Source organism: Dasypus novemcinctus, chromosome 21, assembly GCF_030445035.2.
Source record: "Dasypus novemcinctus isolate mDasNov1 chromosome 21, mDasNov1.1.hap2, whole genome shotgun sequence".
NCBI lineage: Eukaryota > Metazoa > Chordata > Mammalia > Cingulata > Dasypodidae > Dasypus > Dasypus novemcinctus.
In genome coordinates this window covers 60,442,276-60,465,214 of record NC_080693.1, presented here as the reverse complement: position 1 = coordinate 60,465,214, position 22,939 = coordinate 60,442,276, and positions in this window count along the sequence as shown.

Below are 22,939 nucleotides of genomic sequence, written 5' to 3'. Positions count from 1 at the left end.
TCCTGTTCTGTCATCATCTGTCACGTGATAGTTGTCGCTGGCTGGGGAGGGTCCTTACAGTCGTCAATCCCCAGCTTGGTTTCTTTGGCTGTACTTAGATTTGCAAGTGCACCTGGCGGCGTACATGATGCTGGTATGTTCCCAGTGAAAAATTGGATCCCTGCCTGCATTCAAGAATATTCATCCACAAAAGCCTGATTCAAGGCTGCAACAAGAATTTACCTTTCTCTGTGGCAACTTACTCCATCAATGAATGCCATTCTATGAAAGATATTTGGGTAGAAAATACTTGGCATACACCTTTCATATGGCAAAGCAGAAGCAAAGCAGGTGGATAGAAGAAGAAGAATAATTATACCAGAATTCAGAAAGTATCGATCAATTTACAACCTGATGTGACAAATCATCCCAGTTTGCCCAAAGCTGGGGGTTTCCCTGGATGTGGGATTTTCAGTGTTAAAACTAGGACAGTCTCTGTCAAATTGGACAAGTTGAACACTCCAGTTTTAACCCTGTTTACTTGCAGTCAGGGAGCTTAGGTCTTGTGTTCAATGAAGGCATTAGTTCAGAAATTACATCTGAGGTATCTGGAGTTCTACATTTAATTTTTTGAATTCCATTTGGCAAAGAAATAATAACTGTTGAGCTAATAAATTCCCATTGTTTAAGCCAACCCATTATGGTATTGATTTTAGAAGCCAGAAGACTAAAACTGTGGAAGGGGCTTAGTGCCCGTAAAATGAACTAGCAGTGACTTTGCAGCATGTGGGCTCATGGAGATATTATTTCCACATAGGTATTATCTATTCTCTACATCATAAAAACGACCCAGGAAATACTACCTCCCCCTTCAAATCTGAAAATTAACTGTGTAAAGTCATGTATGTAAAAATGCACAAACTCAGATCCAGAACTGACTCTTCCGTTTCTGGTGGAGGTCTCTTACACTTCCATCTCAAGGTAAGGAGAAACGGTGTTGCAGACCAAGCATTAGCAAGATGCACTATTGAAACTCATTGTTAAACAGGGAAATATTATCCTTCAAATATTCTGGTAAGGTCTTCACAGATCATTTTCCCTCAGCACAGTGAGCAGCAGTGATGGCTTACTCCACCAGTGGGTATATTTATGAGATCTTCCAAGAGAGGGAGACTTCCCTTGTTTCAGGCTCCTCCAACACTGATGCAATTTATCCACTCAAATATCTCAAGAATCCTTATTATGCTAAGCACAGAGAGCTGATCTAAAGGGAATTCTCCTTGGTCTCATGCAAATCAAATTCTTGTGTGATTTCTTAGTTCTGAACACATTAAATAAAACCCTGAAAACCCACATGAGATATTGTGTTCCACCAACTTTATGTCAGTTTGTCCTGTTCAAAACATTATTTACAAAATTAAGTAAGAACAAATCTCCAGGATTGAAATTAATGCAATGGGCATGTCTGATTTTGATTGATCCACAATCTGTACCACCAAAGAGAAAGTATTCCTCCTCTTTTTTTTTCAGGTAAAATGAAAGAAAATGAGGAAGAGGAAAACTCATGTTTTCAGTGGAAACAAGTATTGTTGAAGAAAAAGTAGAACATGTGCATTCATTAGAGTTATGACAGAATTTTGGTGCTTTTAATTGTGAAGAAAAGATGCTACAAAGCATTCATTAGGGTAAACCCTGATACTGGCTTGGGAGTAATAGAAGGTTAGAGACCTTGTCATTCAACTCTTTGACTGTGTACTCTTCTAGGTCCAAAATCTCCCTTTGAAAGAGTCAAAGATACTCTCTGTGTACAGTTTGGTTAGCCAACAGTAGTAACAACTTCAGGGATCTTTTGGTTTAGGAAGCAGAAGATAGTGAAAATAACATGAGACTGGAGTTCAAAGACCTAATTTAAATTCTGCCACTCTCAGTGAGATATTGGACAAATAAGCTACTTCTCCAAGTGTCAGTGCTCTCTTCCGAGAATGACTATTCATTCTTTCAGACATAGGCATACTTCATGCCAGGCATTGTATTAGGAGCTTATGATACAGAAATTAACAAAAATAAAAAAGATCATTGCCCTTATGAAGTTTACATAAATATAATATAAAAGAACACTAAATACAGAGTGACATGGTTTGATTTCCATGTTGAAGAGATTCATCTAGCTGCTGTGTTATAAATGGACTGCAGTGGGTAAGAGTGGCAGCAGGGAAACTAGTGAGGGGCAATTGCAATTATCCAGTAGCAGATGTGTATGGCTTGGACCCAGGTGATAATGGAAAAAGCAGAGGAAAGTGGTTAAACTCTGCATATATTTTAATATAAAGTCAACAAGTTGTCTGGATGGATTCAATATGATTTGAAAAGTAAGAAAAGTGTCAGAAAGTCCAAAGTATGGAGCCTGAGTAACTGGAAAGATGCACTTATCATCACCAGAGATGAGGAATGGTCTGGGTAGAAGTGGTTTGAGGATAAAAGATCTGGAGATAATTTTAGACACCCTGAAATTAGAATGTGTATAAGATGGTCAAGTGGTGCTATTGAGTGGGAAATTGGATATACAAACCTAGAGTTTGATCTGGCCGAAGATATCTATATGGAAATTGTCAGCATATAAATAGCAGAATGTATTTGTCCGTTGTAATCGCATTGTGTAGCACCTTCAGGGGGAGAGATAAGCCTCTTTTTTTTTTTTTTAGAAGGCAAACAAGTTTTTATTTCTCCCTTGTGAGCTTGCATACTGATAAAAAATTCTAGTTTTGTAGAAAGTTTAAGGTTATACAAAGTTTATAAATAATCCTTCAAACATACAAAGAAAACAGCCAAGTATACTGTGTGCAATAACTTCAAACTACATCAGCCATAAATTACATAATTTCTGTGTAATTCATGGGCTTGGTCTTAGATGCATTTGTCTTCAGCCAAAAGGGTTGAGTTTCATTATTTTAGTGTTCCATTTCCAACATTCACACAATTTCAACTTGATCATACATAAATTCAAACTAGTGATGGAAAATTTACTACATCAGAACCCCTATACCAGAACCTCCTTGGATGGCTTGTTAAACCACAGATTGCCGGACTCCATACCTAGTGTTCTTTATTTACAGTATGTCTGGGATGGGACCTGAGGACCTGCATTTCTTACAAGTTCCTAAGCAATGCTAACCATCCAGGGATCAAATTTCCATAACCACTGTACTGTAGTAAGGAAGTCATACCAAACCATTATGCTGTTTCAAAAGTTCAAGTACTTTATCATATAAAAGTTAAGATCTTGATGTGGACCATTGTCTATGAGGTGCAGAGGTGCCCAAAGATGTACTTACCAAATCCGATGGATATGTCATGACGATGGGAACGAGTGTTGTTGGGGGGGGAGAGGGGGGGTGGGGGGGGTGGGGTTGAATGGGACCTCACATATATATTTTTAATGTAATATTATTACAAAGTCAATAAAAAAAAAAAAAAAAAAAAAAAAAAAGATCTTGAACTTGTAACCGAAACCAACAGCCAGTCTTAGACATCAGTTTTTCGTGTTGTAGTAACCTACTTCTACTTGGTCTGTTCTGTTTTCAGATTAGAAACCAGCAAAAACTATAAAAATGAATACAAATATTCACTTGAATTTGAATTCTGCATCCCATTAATTGGATTTGCATAAAATACAATTAGTTTTGCAAGGCTCCCATGGTCTAAATGTGATTTTCTCCTTAAAATATCTTGAAAACTATAGTTACACATCTTTTGAAAAGATCGAATAGCATCCAGAAGCCTTAAAAGGCACAGAAAAAAAGAAGTATTGAATATTTTTAAATGTTTGAAAAGTCTGAAATTCTCTCTCTCCCATGAAAGGAAAGCACAGACTATAAAGCCAAGGGGATACATGAACTGTGTCCCCTGGGACTGTGAATTTTTAAACAGCTCCTAGGTGACGCTGATGTGGTTCTCCAACCACATTTGCATAGCATGGTCCTAGAATGATTTCATTTTTGTACATTCACAAAAATTTCGTTGGTTTTTTAATATAGAAGCAGCTATGATGCCTGAAACCTTTAACATTTCACTGAGTAAGAAATTCATTAATAATTTTTAACCTAGCCCTGGAGAATTCATGCAATTAAAAGCAAACCCTCCCCTGGGGAACAGTCTAATATACTAGGCAAAAACCTTATGAAGAACAGCTTTTATACATTACTATACTCATTCAAAATGCAGACCTCCTGCATCTTTGACTATTTTTAATCACTTAAAACTTTACTCCCAAAACTGAGAAAAGCTTTCCTTCCTGGAATCATAGTTGAAGCAAAACAGAAAATGTTCCTTTAGAAATAATGAAGAAACTATTTAGATCCAGATGCTTTTGTAAGTGACTACTTATAATACAAGCCTTTATACTGTTTTATACCAGTTTTAATGGGAATAAAAGAGGGAGTAAAAACAGCATATTTATTAGTGGTTTACATACCTGCCATAATAGCAAAAGTGATTTTAACTTGCATAAATAATATATTCAAGAACAGTCCATACTCCTTCTGGGTGGTTAGAGCAGTGCAATTGATAAACAAAATAACAACAACAAAAAAATGACTTCTTGTTGCCGCCTTTCTCCGCCCCTCCTCCCCTTTCAGCCCCCACCGCCCTTCCCGCCAGTCCCGCCCATATTGCCAACCCACAATCTGCCCTCTTCCCCAGTAACTGCTTACCTCAGGTCTATCCATCAGCTTCAGCCTGTCCACAGCCGCCCCTTAGCCAACCCTCCCTTCATCACGCCCCTCCCTCTACCCAACCCTATATAGCTAAGTGTACTTCCGCAATAAAGCAGACCTGTTCTTGCGCTCAAGCGGTCTCCGTGGTTTTTCCCCAACCGCGCGTCCCCCACGCCTGGAGAACCGGTGCTCCCTCTTGGGGCACCCCCCGCCGGTGGTTCGGCAGGAGCAAGCCCCCCCGACTCTTGGGCCTGAGCGAGGACGAAACCCTCTCGCTCAGCTACAACTGGCGCCCAACGTGGCGGCTCCTCCCCCGGCCCCTCTCTGCTGCTGCTGCTGCTGTGATCGTCCTCCTCTCCAGGTAGGGACCCCTCGCCCGGACGAGCCCCAAGGGACCCCTCGCCGTCGTCCCGTCCCTATCCCGTCATGGGCGCCTCTTTGTCATTGCGTCAGGCACCGCAAGTCAGAGCCCTCGCTGCCCTGCTCGATGCCAATGGAGTCCCTGTCTCCTTGCGGCAGCTCCAAAAGTACTGGGATCTCTTGCTCCCTTTTAATCCGTGGCTCGCCACCTGCCAACTCTGGAGCCCGGACACATACTCGCGACTCATAGATCGAGTCACCTCCGCCATGGAGCACGAGAAACGCACTTTCCCAGCAGGCCTCTTACCCGTTCTCGTTGCCATTCGCGCCTGTCTCCTTGGCGCTCCGACCGAAGCCATTTATGAAGCTTCTCCCAAACGGCCTCTAGACTGTGATCCCGATGAGCCCGCCGACACTGACTCTCTGTCTAACCAACTTGCTGCCACTCTCGAGCGCGAACCTCCCCGCCCGAGCTCCCCGCAGCAGACAGAAACCACTCCTGCCACTCCCCAATATGGCGGACTTCCGCCTTCTTCCCCCACTTCTGCCCAAGATGGCGCACATCCGGCTTCTTCTCCGCCAGTGTCCTCCTCCTCCCGCCTCTACCCGCCTCTTCCTGCCCAATCAACATCCGGTTCGGGCCCGGAAACTGCGTGGTTGCCATCTTCCACTAAACCGGAAGCACCCCTCGCTCCATCTTGTCCGCTGCCGGATGTCGCAGCTTCGCCATCTTTGCCGGCACCCGGAAGGGTCCCGCCGCCATCTTGTTGTCACCCGGAAGCCGCTAAGCCGCCATTTTCTCACCCGTGTTCCACTTATCCCTTGCCGCTGCCGTACGGCAATAGTCCTTCACCTGCCTTGGCTGCTCCATCAATCCCCGGTGTCACGTCTTCTCAAACCCCCCAGCTGTATCCACTAAATCCGCAGCCCACGCCGCAGTGACCCCAAACTTGGCTACCCTTTACAGTGGAAGAGGTCAGGACCCTCCGCAAAGCTGTAAAGGAAGACGGAATTGGCAGCCCTTATGCGCAGCAACTACTTGAGGAGTTGGGGACTCAACTCGTTCTCCCATATGACTGGATTGCACTAGCCCACGCCATCCTGACGCCGGGTCAATTTATTGAATGGCGTGCCCATTACCAAGTGGCTGTTGACTGACAAATTGTGGAGAATGCCCAAGCTGGCGTCCTCGATCCCTCTGATGCATACACGGGGACCAACAATTATGCAGACCCTCCTTCTTACCTTCAAATTGACCCAGGGTTTTGGCACTGGGTAAAAGTCCTCGTCCAGCGATCTTTCTCTCTAGTCTCCACTAAGCAGCCCACCAAACTCGCGCAGCTGCTTCAAGACTCCAATGAGACTTTCCCAACGTTTGTCGCCCGCGTCCTGGAAGCCTGTCAGTGAAAGATTTCCAGCGAGGATGCCCAGTTTGCGCTGGCCAAAGAACTTATCATAGACGGGTGCCTCGCGCCTTTCCGGGCCGTGGTCCTTCCCATACGCGACAAAGCTCTGCACGAATGGGTCCTTGCTTGCCGTGACGTCGACCCACAAGTCAAAACACTCACCGCTGCCTTTGCCTCTGCCATGGCTGTTTCATCCGCCCCCACTTCCGTCTGCTTTCGGTGCGGCCAGCCTGGCCACTTCGTCCGCGAGTGCTCCCAGCCAGGCCCAGCGCCTCGCTCAGACCCGCCGATGCGACGGCCAAGGGGCCCTTCTACGCCATGTCCGCGTTGTGGGAAAGGATATCACTGGGCCTGCGACTGCCGTTCCACCCAAGGTTCCCAGCAGCCTTTAAACTTCCAGCGGGGCAGGCCTCAGCCCCACCCCCAAGAGGCCCCCAGAAAAATTCCCAAGCCATAATGTGGACAATGCCCATCACACGCCGCCAGAAACCCTCATTAGAGCTTAAGATTAATGGGCAATGGCTTGATGGGCTTCTGGATTCCGGCCCTGAAGTCTCCTGTGTTCCTTTTGAAGTCGCTGCGTTCAATCACTGGCCCCTAGAAACCGGCCCTCAAGTCATCGGCGCCACTGGGGCCGCCACCTCCTGGAAAACATCCCAGCCTCTGCATTGGAGCAACCGAGAAGGCCACGAAGGCCAAATTCGCCCACTCGTCCTTTCGTCTGTCCAAACCATCTTATGGGGGAGAGATGTCCTCAGCCAGCTAAAGGCCCGAATCACCACAGAAGCCTTCTCAGCTGCGCTGCCCCCCCCTTCTAGGGGCCACTGCTCCTATCTCAAAACCTGACCCTATCCCTCTGGAATGGGACACAGAGGAGCCCATCTGGGTCGAGCAGTGGCCCTTGCCAGCTCACAAATTGCAGGCTCTCTCTGCCCTCGTCAAAGAGCAGCTACAAGCAGGGCACATAGAGTCATCCACTAGTCCCTACAATTCACCAGTCTTTGTCATCAGCAAAAAGAGCACTGGCAAATACCGCCTTCTCCACGATCTCCGCGAAATCAACAAGCATATCAAGCCAATGGGATCACCTCAGCCAGGATGCCCGCATCCCACTGCAGTCCCCCAGCATTTTCACGCGGCGACCATCGACATCAAGGACTGCTTTTTCTCTATTTCTCTTCACCCCCGGGACTGTCCACGATTCGCGTTCACAGTTCCGCGCATCAACAACCAAGGCGCAGCTCAGCGATTTCAGTGGCGAGTATTGCCTCAAGGCATGCGCAACAGCCCGACTATGTGCCAACTGTATGTCAACCATGCTGTTGAGCCGCTGCGCTCCAAGTTCAATCCTGAGCACACATACATCCTCCACTACATGGACGACCTCCTTTTAGCAGCGAGCTCCAGTGCGCTCCTCAATGATCTGCTCTCGGCAATAATAACAAACCTCTCCAGCCTCGGGCTTACCGTGCAGCCTGACAAAATAAACCTCCAGCCTCCTTTTCAATTCCTAGGCTTTCATTTTCATCGGTTCATCTAACCCGCAAGCCCAAAAATCCACCTTTCTGATTAGGATGACGCTAACCGAGCTCCAGCAACTTTGCGGGCAAATCAACTGGCTTCGCTCGGCGCTTCCCATCACAACAGCGCAAATGCAGCCCCTCTTCGAGCTCTTGCAGACCAAGGATAGCCCACCAACTGCAGCCACTCGCAGCATCACCATCACCCCCGCTGCCCGAGAAGCCGTCCAACAGGTCAGCGCCGCTCTGCAGCAATGCTGCCTAGAGCGGTTCTCCCCTGACCTTCTAATTTTGGCTTTAGTTCTGCCGACGCCGGTCACTCCCACGGGTCTCTTGTGGCAAGATGGCCCCCTCCTCTTTCTTCATACGTCAAAAAGCAAGCTCCCAAAAATCTGCCCTTTCATAAGAGCCTGGATCGCGTTGGCCACTGACCTAGTACTTCTCTCCATACAAACGTATGGTATTCCGCCACACACCATTGTCTGGCCTTTAGATGCCAAAGAAGTTACCTCTCTCATCATGAACAATGCCCAAATGCAAAGCCTAATAGAGCTCTTTCGCGGCTCCTTTGACAACCACTATCCTCATCACCGATTGCTGCAGGGAATGTCTCAATTGGCGTTTTCCAACCCGTTCCATCCATTGCCCGCGCGGAACCCAATCCCCTCAGCCATCACTGCCTTCACAGATGCCTCAAAAACGGCATTTGCAGCCATTATATACACTCCTGGAAATCCTGAGCCACAGCAACTGCTGTTCACAAATGACTTCTCTGTTCAAGTAGGTGAGCTTCTAGCCGTCGCTGCAGTCCTTAACCTCCACCCAAACCAGTCTCTCAACATCTTCACTGACAGCCTATACACCCTTCAAGTGTGCCGCAGCCTCCCCCGCTTGCCACCTTCTTACCGAGTGACTCAAACATTGACCGAGCGCTCGCCTTCGTACAGCGACTGCTTGAGGCGAGGCAGCAGCCTTGGTTCATTGCTCATATCAGAAGCCACTCTGGCCTACCAGGACCGCTGGCTCAAGGGAATGACCTCGCTGATGCTTCTGTGTCCAGCCGCCAGGTAAACCCAGTCCTCCTCCATGAAAGCCCTGCCGACGGGCCGCGACTTGGAGACTTTGTTAATCAAGCCAAGCTCCTGCATTCCCAATTCCACTTCTCCGCGCGGTCCATCCGGAAGCTCTTCCCCGACTTACCCATTGAAACTTGCAAACACCTTGTGCGTGCGTGCCAGACTTGCGCGCCATTGTTGCCACTTGGGCCTTTGCAGCCTCAGGGTGTTAACCCCCGCGGCCTCCGCCCAAACTCAAGGTGGCAATTAGATGTCACTCATTTCAGTGCATTTGGCCGCCTCAAATATCTTCATATGGCAATTGACACCTTTTCACATCTGTGCTATGCAGTCCCCCTTACAGGGGAAAGTGCTAAACACTGCGTCCAGGTGCTTCGCCAAGCTATTTTGTTCATGGGAATTCCATGGGATCTCAAGACAGACAACGGACCAGCATATCACAGTGCCGCCTTCGCCAGCTTCGTGCAGATGTATCACATCATGCATCATTTTGGCATTCCATACAATCCACAGGGGCAAGGAATCGTCGAGCGCACTCACCAACAGCTCAAGCTACTCATTCAAAAAGAAAGGGCCTCCTCTCCCCACAAGGCCCCCGCCGACGTCGTGACTGCCTGCCTCATTCATCACAATCTCCTAACCTTCGATGACCATGGACTCTCCCACACCCATAAGCACTGGGGACCCATGTGGCAGCCCTCGCAAGTTCCCTTTGTCCATTGGAAAGACCCTGCCACAAATCGTTGGCAAGATCCAGCTCCCCTCCTAGCGCAGGGGAGGGGCTTTGCTTGTGTCTTTCCAGAGTCTGAGTCGCAGCCGCTCTGGATTCCTGGGCGCTGCATCTGGCCTGCCACTGACCCACTAGTTCCACCGAACGATCAGCACCCTATGCCTTCGGTGAGAGATAACATTGACAGTGGATACGGCCCAGAGGTCGCCCCGTTCACCCGGATCCAGCACCAGCCATCATCAAGGAACGCCCCTTCTTAAAACGTTTCAGACCCTTACCCCGCTCTCCTTACCCCCCTCATGCTGCCCGCTCGCCAAGTGTGGAGAGCGAGGAGTTTTCTCCACAGATGCCGCACCGTCAGATGATGCCTCTACACAGCCTCGCAGCCATTCTCTTTGTCCTGGCTTCCCTCGCTCTCCCAGCCACTGCCAACCCGAGTCACCAGCCCTTCAATTGGACCCTCTCCCTCTGGCAACAAAAAAGGCTCCTCGCCTCGAACGTAACCGCCTCTGCCCCCTCTTTCACTACTGATGTTGCCAACCTCACTGGACGCACGAACCTTCCGTCTTATGAGTGGGGGGACACAACCCCGCTGCCACAGGTTTCTACATGTGCCCATCCTCCGCCAGAGGATGCCATGACCCAACGCACTATTACTGTCCTTCCTGGGGGTGCGAAACCATCGCCCACGGATGGCCCAGCGCCCCTAACAAAGACCCATACCTCACTCTCCAGCGTAATGCTACTCGATGGAACACCATCACACTCACAGTCAAAGACCCCAACTCCGACCTCTGGTTACGAGGCCGCATGTGGGGAGCCCACCTGTATGCAGTAGGCTACGATTACGGTGCCATTATCACTATAAAAAAGGAGCCAATTCCCACACGTTCCACCCCAGTGGGCCCAAATCAGATTTTCAATCCTCCAAAGGCACAGCCCCCTTCTCTGCCCCGCTCCACCTCGCCCGCTCCTTCGCCCGGCACCCCCCTCGCCACTGCCTCCCTAGCTCCCACAACCCCAAGCCTCGCTTACCCCCTACTCTGTACCCCAGCCCCCTCCCGTCGCCACCCTTTTAGGTCTCGCTGGAGCAGGCACGGGGATTGCCGCCCTTGCCCTCCGGCAGGCGGTCGATCAAGATATTACCTATCTCTCTCCACCCGTACCTGCTCCCATTCCTAGGCCCCCTTATCATTATCCTCTTAGCCCTCACTGTGGGCCCCTGGGCCATCAGAAGGATAGTCCACCTTGCCAAAGATCAAGCCAATGCAGTGTTCAGCTCCTTTGTACAAGTCCACTACCAACACCTCGCCACCGCTGAGTCCCCCCCCAGCTGTCCACCTCGCCCCTTCCGCCCGCACCACCTACTCCAGACCGCACGCCTATAGCTTCTTGTCTTCCTCCCCTCACTTCTCCCCAACTGTTCCTCCCCCTCGGGCGGGGGGTCCGGGGACATCACGAGCCCGTTTCGCTGGCAAGGCTCGGCACCCGCCAGGCACCGGCGTGCGCCGACCCTAATGGCGGGCACATGCGTCCTGGCCAGATGCTATGTCGTCCGCTCACGGCCAGCCGGTCCTCGTGGTCTCCCCCCACCCCTCGTCCTATTCCAGTACCCGTCCTTATAACCTCCTTTTCCTCCTCCTCCTCATAATCCTTGTCTTTTGTTGCTGCGCACGCCGAGTTATTCACACCCACAGTGCGCACCAAAACTTGTTGCCTCTATTTCTTTTTAAAACAAAAGGAGCAAACCGGGGGCAAGATGGCGGCTGAGTGAACATCCCTGTTAGAGTCTTCTGCAGGGAATTGGCTGGGCGGCGTTGGAGACTCTTTGGGACCGGATTGTTTCGGGATTTTTGCTGGTCCGGAGGTGTCTGGACATCGATTTGGAGGGAAGGTAACAGAGAGGATTCGTCTGTGAAATATACACGGAGATCCCAGCTACCTGCAGAGGATTCCCTTCTTGGGTAGGCGGAGACGAGGCATCTAGCCCCGCTCGGTGGGGCTGAGCCAGGCCGGGCCGGGCCGCGGTAGCGTTTGGAGCCGGGCGGGGCCGGTGCAGGCCCCGGCTGCGGGCCGCGGTAGCGCTTGGAGCCGGGCGGGGCCGGTGCAGGCCCCGGCTGCGGGCCGCGGTAGCGCTTGGAGCCGGGCGGGGCCGGTGCAGGCCCCGGCTGCGGGCCGCGGTAGCGCTTGGAGCCGGGCGGGGCCGGTGCAGGCCCCGGCTGCGGGCCGCGGTAGCGCTTGGAGCCGGGCGGGGCCGGTGCAGGCCCCGGCTGCGGGCCGCGGTAGCGCTTGGAGCCGGGCGGGGCCGGTGCAGGCCCCGGCTGCGGGCCGCGGTAGCGCTTGGAGCCGGGCGGGGCCGGTGCAGGCCCCGGCTGCGGGCCGCGGTAGCGCTTGGAGCCGGGCGGGGCCGGTGCAGGCCCCGGCTGCGGGCCGCGGTAGCGCTTGGAGCCGGGCGGGGCCGGTGCAGGCCCCGGCTGCGGGCCGCGGTAGCGCTTGGAGCCGGGCGGGGCCGGTGCAGGCCCCGGCTGCGGGCCGCGGTAGCGTTTGGAGCCGGGCAGGCCCGGGTCAGGCCGGGGCGGGTACGGAGCCGGGCAGGGCCGGTCCAGGCCGCGGTGGCGGGAGGTGGATGCCGGAGCCGGCTGGGCCGCTGTAGCGAGCGGAGCTGGGCGGAGCCAGGCCAGGCCAAGGCGGCGTGAGGAGCCGGGCAGAGCCGGTCCAAGCCTCCGCGGCGGGCGGAGCCGGGCCTGCGGAGGGGTTTTTACTTAATTTTTTTTTTTTTTTTTTTTTTTTTGAGCATCTGCAGTACTGGGGAGTTCGTGGGCCCTGGGCGGCCTATTGGGGGTTTGTGGGAAGGGAGGTGCTTGCAGACCCATTTGGGCAGACAGACGGGGGGGTTTTAGGGCAAAGCGGGGGGAAGTTGTTGTTTTAGATAGTGTTGCAATTGTGACACGTGTGTACCTGTATCTCTCTTCTCCCTATCCGTTCCCCACCGTTTGCCCATCCTCTTTTTCTTTCTTCCTTTCTTCTTGCCTTTCTTTTTTCTTTATTATAATTAGTTTGTTTTTTTTGTTTGTTTGTTTTTTTTTCGGTTTTCTCTTTCCCTCTTGTCCCTCATCTTCCACTTATTTTTACTTTAATTCAAGTATACAATAGGTGCTACAGGGAACACCTCACATTTGCTGGGTTTTCCCATCCTCCACTGCCCCATTTCTGTGTGAACTGATTTAGGCTACCTACACTATCCCCCTTCCCCTGCATCTTGATATCCACTATCATCTACTGTCTCTCCTATATTCCACCCCCCACCTCCCGTTCTTTGATCCACAAAGTGTCTAACTCTTAATTTCTAATACCTTTGTTCTGTTTTCTGTCTATTATCCACTCTTGAAACTATTACCTTTCTTTTCTTTTTCCCTCTCTCATGAAAACAATAGCTGTGTAGTTCATACCATATTCCTCCCAAATTCAGTCATCAACTTCATAAAAGGTACTCTACCTACAGCTATAACTCTATACAATCTACATGAATCTAACCTCCATCCTTCCAGATCTCATATTCCTGCTTTATTAACATACATCACCAATACAACTTTACACTTTTCCCTTGCTTACACAATTGCCTTTCCCCAACACTAATACTTTCCTCTAAATTGAACTTAACCAACAACAAGTAACTAGAATAAGAAGAAAAAAGTGACAAAGAGAAGATATAACACCTGTGCAAAAATAACAACTAATTAACCTCCAAGAGCAGACAAAGAAGCTAAGGAACTGATTAAATTCGTCAAAATAAAGAGATGACCAGAAAGCAACAAAAATCTACGAACCAAACCAATAATCAGGAAAACATGGCTGAATCCAATCAACAAACCAATAATCACGAAGGGGAGCAAAACTTGGCACAAGCAATGAAAGATCTCAGAACATTTATCACCGACAAATTTGATGCAGTAATGAAAGAGGTTAACAACATGAAGACATCACTTGGAGGGGAAATTGCAGACATACGCAAAAACATAACAGATATGATGGGAATGAACACCACAGTTCAAGAAATCAAAAATACACTTGCAGCAAATATCAGCAGACTAGAAGAGACAGAGCAGAGAATTAGTGATGTGGAAGACAGTACATCAGAAATCAAACAGATAGTAGAAGGGGTCAATAAGAAGATAGAAAAAATCCAATTAGGATTTAGGGACCTGAATGACAATGCAAAACGCTCAAACATACGTATTATAGGCATTCCAGAAGGTGAAGAGAAGGGAAAGGGGTCAGAAAGAGTGTTGCAGGAAATAATGACTGAAAACTTCCCAAATCTACTGAAAGAGACAGATGTACATATCCAAGAAGCACAGCGCACTCCACAAGTCATAAACCCCAACAGGCCCACCCCAAGACATATACTTGTCAAATTATCCAATGCTCAAGACAAAGAGAAGATCCTAAAAGCAGCAAGAGAAAAGAAAACCATCACATACAAGGGAAGCTCAATTAGATTAAGTGCTGATTTCTCTTCTGAAACCATGGAGGCAAGAAGACAGTGGTATGATATAGTCAAGGTACTAAAGGAAAAAAATTTCCAACCAAGAATACTCTATCCAGCTAAACTAGCATTCAAACATGATGGAGAGTTCAAAATATTCGCAGACAAACAGAAACTGAAAGAGTATACCAACAAGAAACCTCCCCTTCAAGAAATTCTAAAGGGAGTTCTGCAGGAAGAAAGGAAAAAACAGGAAAGGCAAAGTTGGAGGAGAGTATAAGACCAACAACAACAACAAAAAAGACAAAAAAAAATATACAAACAAAATATGACAAACACAAATCCAATCAAAATATGGCTAACACAAATAATTCCTTGATAGTAATAACACTGAATGTCAATGGATTAAACTCACCTATCAAAAGATTCAGACTGGGACACTGGATAAGGAAATATGACCCATCCATATGCTGTCTACAAGAGACACATCTTAGACCCAGAGACGCATGGAGATTGAAAGTGAAAGGCTGGAAAACAATCATACAAGCTAACAATAACCAAAAAAAGGCAGGAGTAGCTATATTAATATCAGACAAAATAGACTTTAAATGTGAAACAATTGTGAGAGACAAAGAAGGATACTACATTTTAGTCAAAGGGAAAATCTGTCAAGAAGATCGAACAATCATAAATATCTATGCCCCTAACAAGGGTGCCTCTAAATACGTCAGGCAAACGCTGGAAAAACTAAGTGAAAGAATAGATACATCTACAATTATAGTGGGGGATTTTAATACACCACTATCAATTCTGGACAGAACATCTCAAAAGAGAATCACCAAAGACACAAAACATCTGAATAGTATATTAGAGGAGCTCGATCTAATAGACATATATAGATCGCTACACCCAAACACAGCAGGATATACATTTTTCTCAAGCGCACATGGATCATTCTCCAAGATAGATCATATGCTAGGCCACAAAGAAAGGCTGAACGAATTCAGAAAGATTGAAATCATACAAAACATTATCTCTGACCACAGTGGAGTCAAGCTGGAGATTTGCAAGGGAAAGAAGCCCAGATTTCACACCACGATTTGGAAATTAAACAACACACTCTTAGAAAAACAGTGGGTCAAAGAGGAAATCTCAAAAGAAATCAATGACTACCTTGAAACAAATGATAATGATAACACAACATACCAAAATTTATGGGATGCAGCAAAAGCAGTACTGAGAGGGAAGTTTATAGCCATAAATTCATATATCAAAAAAGAAGAAAGAGCAAAAATTGAAGAACTAACTGCACATTTGAAGGAATTAGAAAAACAACAACAAAGTAACCCAACAGGAAGAAGAAGGAAGGAAATAACAAAGATAAGAGCAGAACTAAATGAAATAGAAAATAAGAAAGCACTTGAACAGATAAACAAGACCAAGAGCTGGTTTTTTGAGAAGATTAACAAAATTGACAAACCTTTAGCAACACTAACAAAGAAAAAAAGAGAGAAGATGCAAATACACAAAATAAGAAATGAGAAAGGCGATATCACCACTGACCCCACAGAAATAAAGACTATCATAAGAGGATATTTTGAAAAACTATATTCCAACAAAAATGACAATCTAGAGGAAATGGACAAATTCCTAGAAACACATAAACAGCCCATATTGACAAAAGAAGAAATTGATGATCTTAACAAACCAATCACAAGCAGAGAGATAGAATCAGTTATTAAAAATCTCCCAACTAAGAAGAGCCCAGGGCCAGATGGCTTCACAGGTGAATTCTATAAAACATTCCGGAAAGAACTGACACCAATCCTGCTGAAACTATTCCAAACCATCGAAACAGAAAGAACATTACCCAACTCCTTCTATGATGCCAACATTACCCTAGTACCAAAGCCAAACAAAGACATCACAAGAAAGGAAAATTACAGACCAATTTCTCTAATGAACCTAGACGCAAAAATACTTAACAAAATACTTGCTAATCGTATTCAACAACACATTAAACGAATTATACACCACGACCAAGTGGGATTCATCCCAGGTATGCAAGGATGGTTCAACATAAGAAAATCAATCAATGTAATACACCATATAAACAGATTGAAGGAAAAAAATCACATGATTATATCTATTGATGCAGAAAAAGCATTTGACAAAATACAGCACCCTTTCTTGATAAAAACACTCCAAATGATTGGAATACAAGGAAATTTTTTGAACATGATAAAGAGTATATATGAAAAACCTAAAGCCAATATTGTTTACAATGGAGAAATCCTAGACTCCTTCCCTCTAAACTCAGGAACAAGACAAGGATGCCCACTGTCGCCGCTCCTATTTAACATTGTCTTAGAAGTACTTGCTCGAGCACTGAGGCAAGAACCAGAAATAAAAGGCATTCAAATTGGAAAGGAAGAAGTCAAAATTTCATTATTTGCAGATGACATGATCCTGTACATAGAAAACCCTGAGAGATCTACAACGAAGATTCTAGAACTCATAAATGAGTTTAGTAAAGTCGCAGGTTATAAGATCAATGCGCAAAAATCAGTAGCATTTCTGTACACCAATAATGAGCAAGATCAGGAGGAAATCAAGAAACAAATACCATTCACAATAGTAAATAAAAAAATCAAATACTTAGGAATAAATTTAACTAAAGAGGTAAAGAACTTATACACTGAGAACTATACAAGATTGTTCAAGGAAATCAAAGAAGACCTAAATAAATGGAAGACTATTCCTTGTTCATGGATAGGAAGACTGAACATTATTAAGATGTCTATCCTACCAAAATTGATCTACACATTCAATGCAATCCCAATAAAAATCAATGCAGCCTTCTTTAAGGAACTAGAAAAACTAACTATGAAATTTATTTGGAAAGGAAAGAGACCCCGAATAGCCAAAGACATACTGAAAAAGAAAAACGAAATTGGAGGAATCACACTACCTGACTTCAAAACATACTATAAAGCTACGGTGGTGAAAACAGCATGGTATTGGCATAAGGAGAGACATATAGACCAATGGAATCGAATTGAAAGCTCTGATATAGAACCTCACATATACAACCACATAATATTCGATAAAGCCACCAAACCCTCTCAACTGGGAGAGAGTGGCCTATTCAACAAATGGTGTCTGGAGAACTGGATAGCCATATGTAGAAGAATGAAAGAGGATTACCATCTCACACCTTATACAAAGATCAACTCAAGATGGATCAAAGACCTAAATATAAAAGCCAAGACCATAAAAACCTTAGAAAGCAGTGTAGGGAAACATCTACAGGACCTTGTAATAGGTAATGGATTTATGAATATCTCACCAAAAGCACGAGCAGCAAAAGAACTAATAGATAAATGGGACTTCCTCAAAATTAAAGCCTTCTGCACCTCAAAGGAGTTTGTCAAGAAAGTAAAAAGGGAGCCCACACAGTGGGAGAAAATATTTGGCAATCATATATCTGATAAGAAACTTATAACTTGCATATATAAAGAACTCCTACATCTTGAAAATAAAAAGATAAACAATCCATTTAAAAAATGGCAAAAAGACTTAAACAGACACTTCTCCGAAGAAGAAATACAAATGGCAAGAAAGCACATGAAAAAATGTTCCAAATCTCTAGCTATCAGGGAAATGCAAATCAAAACCACAATGAGATACCATCTTACACCCATAAGATTGGCAGCTATGAAAAAAACAGAAGAATACAAGTGCTGGAGAGGATGTGAAGGAAGGGGAACACTCATCCACTGCTGGTGGGAATGCAGAAGGATCCAACCATTCTGGAGAACAGTATGGCGGTTTCTCAAAAAACTAGCCATAGATTTGCCATATGACCCAGCAATACCACTGCTGGGAATATACCCAGCAGAACTGAAAACAAGAACACAAACCAATATATGTACACCAATGTTTATAGCAGCATTGTTCACTATTGCCAAAAGTTGGAATCAACCCAAATGCCCATCAACAGATGAGTGGATCAATAAAATGTGGTATATACACACAATGGAATAATACTCGGCTGTAAGAACAAACACACTACAAACACATGTGATAACATGGATGAATCTTGAGAACCTTATGTTGAGTGAAGCAACCCAGACATTGAAGGACAAATACTACATGACCTCAATGATATGAAATAAACAAGCTGCCCTAGATAGCAAGAGACTGAACGATAGGCTTGCAGGAAATCGGAGGGTGGAGGAAGGATATGAGCCGATGTCTGCAGGGGTGGAATTTAAGACGAGATGGTGGTAAGTATGAACACAAAGAAGAGATAAAAGGGGGGCAAGGGGTTGCCTTTGCTTGGGGCTTTGCGGGTTTGAGGGTGGCTGGGGAGGGACGGGTGGGTAACGTTGCCCAAAAGTGGGGGGAGGGAGGGGTAGCATACGAACCAGGAGAGGGTCAGGTGTTGGTGGAGAGTAAAATGCCGAGAAAATCATATCAAAATATAATAAAGAGGGTTACCTGTTTAGAATGCTCGGAGGGGAGGGTCTGATGCAGGACGGGCTCCTGGGGAATGTCTAAATGCTCATTCTGCCAGAGTGGGTGACACCATGGGGTAGAAACCCAAGTAGTGAGAGTGGGGGTGGACCCACATCCTGGGGAGGACTAATGCCATCCAATAGAGGGAACTGTATCCCTCGAGAGAAAGGGTGGCTCCCAGGGCATTGGGGCAGTTGAGTAAGTTAGGCCCTGAACACTATTCCATCTATCTCTGGAAGTGGCTCCTCAGGAAACGGAGGTTGGCTATCACTGAGGGCACTAAGGTGGAAGGGAAAATGGACGTTAAATGTGTGGAACCAAAGTAAATGGGGGGTAAGAGAGGAGTTTCTTGAGAGTACACAAGGATGGATATAAAACATGTAATATTACACCATAACATATAGGAGATGACAGACTGATAATGTAAACCATAATGTAAAACATAGGATAACTAAAAATGTAAAGAACTGTGTATCCTAAAGTATGCACCATAATGTAAATACAGATGTCACCTTGTTAGAAAGCTAATGTCTCAGACTCTGTACATCACTTTAAGTAAATATGATATGAATAGGGCGTAAGAGTATCACTGTGGAAGGGAAAAGGTTTTCTGGTGGATGTGTGGGAGTGCTGTATATTATATATATACATTGCTGTGGTCTAGGACTCCTGTGAAGAAAAGCTGAATAATTGGGGGGGGGGGGGGGAAAAGAAAAAAATAGGATGTGGAATTTTTTCAAGTCAACATTCTTTATCTAAGTTCTTTATCTAACTTTATCTAAGTTCTTTATCTATCCTTTAAACTCATCGCTATATGCCATTCCCTAGTAAGGGACCATGACATTATATTGGGCTTCAAATTTCGGGGAGTTCTGGATCACAGAGTGTTTCAACAATGGCAATGGAGGGATACTGGTATGGGATACCAATGACAGATGATATATGACTGACAGGGAGCTGTACAGAACATATGTCCAGGGTGCATGGTAATGTTGGGATATACTCATAGTGGCAACAATTAAAAACCACAGTAGGGGGGGTACTGGGATCCCAGCCAGTGGTGCTCTGTCGTGGTCCCTAGGGGAGCAGCGACAGTCTCCCAGGTACAGTGGTGGGGACCGGGAGGGAGTGAGGGTTCAACAGTGAGCCCCTGATACTAATGACTATGCTTGTGAGCTGATAAACCCAAAATAATAACAAGGCCTAGAGCAACTTTGTGCCTGGGAATTTCCTTCTGTCAGCCTTCATGTTACTCAAATGTGGCCAGTCTCGAAGCCAAACTCAGCATGTAAATGCAATGCCTTCCCCCCAGCGTGGGACATGACACCCGGGGATGAGCCTCCCTGGCAACGAGGGACCACTATCAACTACCAACTGATGATGCAACTGGAAAATGACCTTATACGGAAGGTTCAATGCGGATCAGCAGAATATCCATGTCTACATAAAATACCATGACTTTAAAATGCTGTTTGACCTAAAGTAAGGGGGAAATGGAAAGGAGAAATGAGTTTATATGGCTACGAGTTTCTAAAAAAGAGTCTGGAGGCTGGCAGAAGGTTTGCCCTCATGCACAACTGAGCAGAGTCAGAGAGACAGATAAAGCAGATACAACCCCCAGATATTGGTTCCTTTGAGGGCTAAAGAGACCCATGGGAGTTATGGTCATGGCCGATGGGGTTAACTACCAGGGCAGATGGCCCCTCTTTGGAAATGGTGTTTATGTGTGATGAATCTGGACTCAGATGGGATCTCCCTCCATAAGACTTTCATGCTAATGTGCTGGAGGTGCAGTTAATGTTGGGGTTTAAGATATATTTAGGGGATTTGAATCTCTGGACTGACAATGTGATAGCCAGATCCTGAGCCTCAACAGACTCCAGCACCTACAATCTGATTTATTGGACTTACCACACTCAGCTAAGATGGAGGTGAAGAAGGACAACCACCACACCATGGAGCCTAGAGTGATTACAACTGAAAATGGGAGGATTGCATCCAGCATCCAGGTGGAATCTGAGCCTCCTCTTGACATAAAGGTGCAATGGACACAACCAATCCAGTGTCCACATAGAAGAGGTGGCATTGGATTGGGAAAAGTGGACATAATGGACAAAGGGTATGGGGAAAGGCAGGAAGAGATGAGAGGTGGAGGCGTCTTCGGGACATGGAGCTGCCCTGGATGGTGCTTCAGAGGTAATCACCGGACATTGTAAATCCTCACAGGGCCTACATGATGGAATAGAGGAGAGTATGGGCCATGATGTGAACCAATGTATATGAGGTGCAGAGGTGCCCAAAGATGAACGAGTGTTGTTGGGGGGGGGGGGAGAGGGGGGGTGGGGGGGGTGGGGTTGAATGGGACCTCACATATATATTTTTAATGTAATATTATTACAAAGTCAATAAAAAAAATAAAAAATAAAAAATAAAAAAAAAATAAATAAATAAAACAAAAGGAGCAATTGTTGCCGCCTTTCTCCGCCCCTCCTCCCCTTTCAGCCCCCAACCGCCCTTCCTGCCAGTCCCGCCCATATTGCCAACCCACAATCTGCCCTCTTCCCCAGTAACTGCTTACCTCAGGTCTATCCATCAGCTTCAGCCTGTCCACAGCCACCCCTTAGCCAACCCTCCCTTCATCACGCCCCTCCCTCTACCCAACCCTATATAGCTAAGTGTACTTCCGCAATAAAGCAGACCTGTTCTTGCGCTCAAGCGGTCTCCGTGGTTTTTCCCCAACCGCGCGTCCCCCACACCTGGAGAACCGGTGCTCCCTCTTGGGGCACCCCCCGCCGGTGGTTCGGCAGGAGCAAGCCCCCCCGACTCTTGGGCCTGAGCGAGGACGAAACCCTCTCGTTCAGCTACAACTTCTCATTTAAGTAGGCATCAAAAATTAGTTTTGACAAAGAAGATGAAAGGAGCATTCTCTAACTCCTGGATGCCAGGAAGCAACGTTTTTCAGAATCAAAAACAAAGCCCTAATTAAGAGCTCAAGGTCCCACCCTTCAGGGGTCTCATAGTTGGTTCTGTTGCTTTTAACTAATTCATTATTTTAACATATCAAATAATTTGACCTTTTCTTTACAGGAAGTTAAAACTAAAGACATCAACCTAAAGTGGCATTTTCTAAGAAACACAACTCTTTGACTGTGTACTCTTCTAGGTCCAAAATCTCCCTTTGAAAGAGTCAAAGATACTCTCTGTGTACAGTTTGGTTAGCCAACTGTAGTAACAACTTCAGGGATCTTTTGGTTTAGGACTTAATGAAATACAACTGCAACTACAGAAATAATTTTAAATGACTAAATGCACATTCAATTCTTAATCTATACATTTTACTAAAATGTTGATTCAAGCAGAGAATGCAAAGTTAATTTCACATTAATCAAATGTTGCTTGGAGAACTGGATATTCATATACAAAAGAATGAGAGAGGATTATCATTTCACACCTTATGCAAAAATCAACTCAGGATGGATCAAAGATCTAAATATAAGAGCCAAGACCATAAAAACTTTGGAAGACAATGTAGGGAAGCAACTACTGGACCTTGTAATAGGAAGTGGCTTCATGAACTTCACACCCAAAGCACGAGCAGTGAAAGAAAAAATAAATAAATGGGACCTCCTCAAAATTAAAGCCTTTTGTACCTCAAAGGAGTTTATCAAGAAAGCAAAAAGACAGCCTACCCAATGAGAGAAAATATTTGGTAACCATATATCTGATGGGAGCCTAATATCTAGCATATATAAAGCAATACTATATCTCAAAAATAAAAAAGCGAACAACCCATTTTAAAAACGGGCAAGAGATTTGAACAGACGCTTCTCCAAAGAAAAAATACGAATGGATAAAAAGTACCTGAAAAGATGCTCAGCATCACTAGCTATTAGGGAAGTACAAATCAAAACTACAATGAGAGAGCAATACCTATTACAGTGATGAAAGGCAAAACTTTAGAAACAAAGCTTTATAATATTTTTCATTTTATTAATACACCAATTTATTTTTATTTTAGTATTTCTGAATTACTATGTATTCTATTTCTAAACTTTAAACCCATCACTGTATGTCAATTTCAATATATTAGGATTCATTATTGAAGAAATTTTGGACCACAGAGAGGTTCAACTATGGCAGGGGAGGAAC